The sequence below is a fragment of the Mus musculus genome, chromosome 1, assembly GCF_000001635.26.
Source record: "Mus musculus strain C57BL/6J chromosome 1, GRCm38.p6 C57BL/6J".
NCBI classification, from domain to species: domain Eukaryota; kingdom Metazoa; phylum Chordata; class Mammalia; order Rodentia; family Muridae; genus Mus; species Mus musculus.
Window position 1 is genome coordinate 35,177,926 of NC_000067.6, and position 5,766 is coordinate 35,183,691.

Here is a 5,766-nt window from a genome sequence, read left to right on the forward strand (position 1 = left end):
GAAAGGAGACAGTCCTTGCTTGTCCAAAACTGCTTCATGGTGAAAAAGATTCATATGACTTACTCAGGGTGGATCAGAGATTAAATATCTTTTTCAGAAAGGGATGCCTGGAAAGGGGAGCTTATTGGTTAGACCTTGGAGGCCTATCTAGATACTTCATTAACATGGAGAACTCTAAGTTTTATGCTATATGACAAGTTGTCATGGTCCTCTGTCGTGGTCATGTGCTCCAGGAAAGGAACTTGTTTGGGTGAAGATTTAAATGCCCACCATTCTCAATTATGAGAATTGCCGGGGTTCCTGAATTTACTCAACCTTACCAGTTTTTCTATATGGTAACACAGTCCACTGCACCACAGGTAGGAGGCTATCTCTCCTTCATCTATGCTACTGCATGGGAGATAAGTGGTAGTGCCATTTCTCCCATGCTCATATCCTCCTAGCCATCTCACCTACCACTTCTGCAATGTGTGGTGCTTGGTGTCCTGAGCAGCTGGCTAAGGGCAGGGTTAGCTCTCTTCCTTTTATACTTCAGGACCAGTCCTCCCATGATAACCAGGGGTGGGCCCATTTCTGCACATCCCTTAGGCATCAACATGTCCCTTGATGGCATCCCAGACCAGGGCTTTGGTGGTAACAGACCTATGCTATTGCAAGGCCACAGACTCACATGTGATCCCCCAGTGGCACCATAGGCTAGGACACCTTTCCATACTGGTCCCAGATAGAATCACTGGCTACTTACATCAGTCTGTTTTATACTACCCTCAAGTCTCCACTTTTGCCTCTCTTCATTGTACCCACCTCCTTCTGTTTCTCTTTCTCTTCCATGTCTCCACCATCTACTTGCTCCTCTTAGTGGTGCTCAGGGCCTTTGAGTGTCTGGGGTCATCTCAGGAGTGATATCAGGGTGCTATGCCCCACCTGTGCATTAGGGCACTGGTCAGGGGTCATCTCAGGCATGGTCTGCCTCCTTCCAGGCCCACATGGTGCTGGACTAGTGGTCATTTCAGGCTCACTTTTCTCAGAGAATGTTAGGCTTTTATTATTCAGATGTTCATAGGTCAGAACATTGAGCATAGACATAGACTCTCTTCTTTGCTACCTAGTGGCACATGTGTGACACCACAGCCATGCTTGCAATGCCTCTAGGGGCAGTTTTCTTCTCATATTTAAGTATCAGATTCATATATCTTCATATCATATCCATGGCTGCCCTATTCCAGGAAACAAAAATAGCCTTGATGAACATCAGCTGTGAATGGATAATGAGCATCAGTATATTTATACAAAAGGAAATCATTCAGCTATTAATAAAAATGAAACTCACAGGCAAATGGAAGGATCTGGAAGGATCCTGTGCATAAGGTAACCAAGCTCCAGAAAGATAAACGTTGCTTCTTTTCTCTCATTTGTGGATGTTGGCGTTGTTTCTTCAGGTCTGTGGCCTAGTAGCTTTCACAGGAAATGACTAGCAGAATGCAGTTGTTTGAAGGGCTAAGTGGGAATGACAGAACACAAAAGGTTGAGGTGGGGTTTGTCCGGGCTGGCTCTTTGTCAACTTGGCACAAGTTAAGAGTTATTTGGGAAGATAGAACTGCTGTTGAGAAAATGCTGCCACCAGACTGGCCTGTGAGCAAGGATGTAGGGAATTTTATTGATTAACATTTAATATGGGAGAGCCCAACTCATGAGGGGTGCCAGCTCTGGAGAAGTGGTGCTGAGCTGTATAAGAAGACAACCTGGGTGGACCATGAGGAGCAAGCTATAGGGACTGTCTTAGTCAAGGTTTCTATTCCTGCACAAACATCATGACCAAGAAGCAAGTTGGGGAGGAAAGGGTTTATTCAGCTTACACTTCCATACTGCTGTTCATCACCAAAGGAAGTCAGGACTGGAACTCAAGCAGGTCAGGAAGCAGGAGCTGATGCAGAGGCCATGGAGGGATGTTCCTTACTGGCTTGCTTCCCCTGGCTTGCTCAGCCTGCTCTCTTATAGAACCCAAGACTTCCAGACCAGGGATGGCCCCACCCACAATGGGCCTTCCCCGGTTGATCACCAACAGAGAAAATGCCCCACAGCTGAATCTCATGGAGGCATTTCCCCAACTGAATCTTCTTTCTCTGTGATAACTCCATCCTGTGTCAAGTTGACACAAAACTAGCCAGTACAGGGATCAAGCCAGTAAGCAGTTTTATCACATCAATAAAAACCTTGACTAAGACAGGGTTGAAGAAGTGAGGGTAGGCTAGAGGAGAGAATGTGGAGAGGGCTAAATAACACTAAAAATGTTTTGAAAAGTTATATGGAAATCTATACCACAGAACCCCTCCCCCTACTCACAAAGTTAAAATGGAGTTACCCTAAAATGGAACAATGATGCCCCTACTAGACACTATAGGCTAACAAATAAAAAGACAAGTTCCAGAAATTGATTATTTCTTTTGGAGTTTTTGGCCAGTGAAGTCTCAAAGACTTCCAAATTACAGTATATTGTTATTGCTCTAGGTTGACCTCCAGAACATGACAATAAGATCTTATTGCTGAAGATAACCTTTATTTGTATCATAGGACATGAAAAGGTCAGGCTGATACTGATAGCTTTCATAGTGCTGAAAGTTGCTATTATTGAACATGGAAAAATAATCAGCAGCCTGACACAGATGTGGACTCTGGGAGCTAGAATAATGTCTGGCCTGGAAAGACATGCTCACTGGTTCAATACTTTGTGATCGTATTTAAGGCTGCTTTACAAGATGAAACCCATAACTGGTACCATTATCAGGCCAAGAAACTATGGCTAGGTAGGTTTTAGGCCCTAAAGGGGAATCTATTGCTTTCATTCTGCTAAATACAGCATTAAAATAACCCCTAATGACATCATTTAGACAGATCAATGCATTTCTAAATCCTCATCGAAGAAGTTCTATTTGTGGTTAGTGCAGAAACCCAAAGCTGGCCAAACTGCAGAGAGTAGGAGACTGCAGAATGCTCAACATATGTTCCATACTCTCTCTTCCAGTGCTCAGGACTTCAGAGCAGTTGGAAAGAGTGTAAGAGGCAGAGGTAGTTGATAACTATGCAAGAACAGTGCCTTCTGGACACAGGAGGTCAATTGTACCTATGAACTGAGAGTAATTGTGACAGACCTGTATAAGCTATAGACAAGACCTATATATGCTCAAGATAGACTAAATCTATAGAGAAGAGAACTGGGTATAAAGTACCACCCCTCGCAGAGAAGGTATTGGCTGTGAATATCTGTTTGTAGAGGGAGAGTCTGTTTCCTCTGAGAAAAAAACTTAGCTCTGGTAAGTCAACCATGTTCCATTGGAAGACTGCACATCCAGGAATATTTGTGTCCCACGAATGGTCTTGATAGGGTTAAAATAACAACAGAAGGAAACTGAGTAGGTACAGAAGTGGGTCTGGATCTAGAAAGAGCTGGAGGAATGGGACTACGCTATCAAAATACCCACAAAACTCACGAAGAACTAAAATAAAATGTGCTGTTTGAGTTGCTGACTTGAGTGCCTTTAAAAAGTAATTAAATGAATGTTGGCTTCAGATGAGAGGAACGTTTCCAACAATTTCTGAAGTGGCCTTAAACATACTTCTGCCTCTTTGCACTAAACATTTATGTAAAGTGGCATTCTCAGAGTTGCTGACTATAAAATCAAAATATCAATCTACTCTGAAAAATATTGAAGATGCTCTGCATCCTGCAGTATCAAATAGTCAGCCAAGATTTAATTCCTTATGAAAAACCAAGTACATCCACCTCATTAGCATGCAAATTTGCTTTTGTCTTTAGTGGTAAATTACATGCATACCAAAATAGTAAAATTATATGCACACCCAAGGATCATTTTAAAATAAGTTTCTCTATGATTTATTATTAGCAAATGTTTACATGTATATCTAATTTGCAGACCTATATCTCAGGATCATATGAAAATTTCTCTGTAAAAGTAACTTTTATTTGCCTAACATAATTGCCATCGCAGAGGCTTACTGCTGAATAAGCTCCCCCTTCCAGTTCTTCCTGAACTCTTGCTGGCTGGTTCAACTCAGCTGTTTGGGCTTAAATTCCTCTCCAAGCTGATTAATTCAATCTGGTTTCTCTCAGCTGCTGCTGCTGCTGCTGCTTCTTCTTCTTCCTCTTCTTCTTCATTTATCTATTTATTATATGTAAGTACACCATTGCTGTCTTCAGACATACCAGAAGAGGGCATCCAATCTCATGACAGATGGTTGTGAGCCACCATGTGGTTGCTGGGATTTGAACTCAGGACCTCCGGAAAAGCAGTCAGTGCTCTTAACTGCTGAGCCATCTCTCCAGCCCTTCTCTCAGCTTCTTGTTGAATTGCTCTGCTTGGCCTCAAACTAACTTGACCTTTGTTCTAATCGTCTGGCTCCTTCTTATTCTCTGGACTCACCTGTCTCTGTTGACCTGCACTGAATTTCATGAACTCATGAATGGACTCAACTCTATTGCATTGCATTCCCTGCACTGACTTCCAACTCACTCAACTCCACTGCACTCAACTCCCCTGACTGAACAGAGCTGACTGATTCTCGCTTCCTGTCCTGGTCTTTTCTCCTGAGAGTTAGGCATATCTTGTCTCTGATTCATTCTGTCAAATCTTCCTCTGATTGCCACTTTGTCTGCTCCTCACTTAGATGCCATTGTTTGGGATTAAAGGTGTGTGCTAAAGGTGGATCTGTATTTCATCCAGCTCATACTGTACTTCAGGGAATACCAGCATTTTGGCTGGATCAGATAAACCTAGAAAGTCTTTGGGTGTGATCCCTTGCCAGAGCAGCCATGTTGCTGGGTTAAAATTCCTCTACATTTCTCAGGTGAAAAGAAGTCATGATTGGAAAGTTTAAGAAGTCTTACACTAGAGATGCAATCCAAACTGCAAAGAGTATACAAATAATTGAGATGTATGGGACTGAAGAGACTATGATGTCCATTCAGCGGGAGTAAACCTGTGAACCATGCACACTCCTGGCCCAGGATTACACCTTGAAAATCTAAGATGATCCTGTAGCTCCTTCCTAGTGTTTCCATAACAACACTGGGGCTGCTGGACATATAGCTCAGCAAGTACAGAGAAAGCATGGAATTAGACCCAAATACACGATGTAGGAGAGCATTGAAAAACTAGCCAGGCTGTGAGATGCACTGGTGTCCTGGTGAGGTTCCTGCAAGGGTGTGAATATCAGAGAATTTCATGTCCATCTCTGGAATCCCTGTGCCATCTTTAGTAGCCATGACTTGTTATTTGAGGTCTTTTGGTATTTAGCTATCTATATTGGTTACTGTTGTGATTGAAACATGAGAGGTACCTCATAGGTACCTGTGTTTGGACTCTTATACTTGGTTTCCAGCTGGTGAGGATATCTGGGAAGGTTATAGAATCTCTAGGAGGTGGCACCTTCCTGGCCCAAGGTGTAGAGTCCCTCCTGGTAGGGTATACCAGGCCACATGAGGGAAAGCATGGCAGCTGATGGACTCTATTCTCCTGAAACTGAGGTATAGAAGCCCTTTCTCACTTCAGTTCCTTTGCCCGTATGTTTTCTCACACCAGTGAAAAAGAAACAAGTACAGATTCCAGTTTTCTGCTCATTCATCAACTTCTTCCTGATCCTACTGTCAGTCAAGAATGGATCCAGTTGTTCAAGTTTGAAATTTGGCTGGTTTCTCTAAAGGCCCATGTATTGAAGGCTTGTTTCTACAGACTGGTGCTACTGGGCAAT

The 5,766-nt window shown here is 43.0% G+C and overlaps 1 non-coding gene across 1 annotated transcript; it reads right to left on the reverse strand.

The window, feature by feature from the left end:
- Window positions 1–1,030: 1,030 nt before the first annotated feature.
- On the reverse strand, window positions 1,031–1,159 carry Gm25096. Its single transcript, XR_003949278.1, has one exon. It is a non-coding gene; the product is annotated as a small nucleolar RNA SNORA17 (small nucleolar RNA).
- Window positions 1,160–5,766: the final 4,607 nt, after the last annotated feature.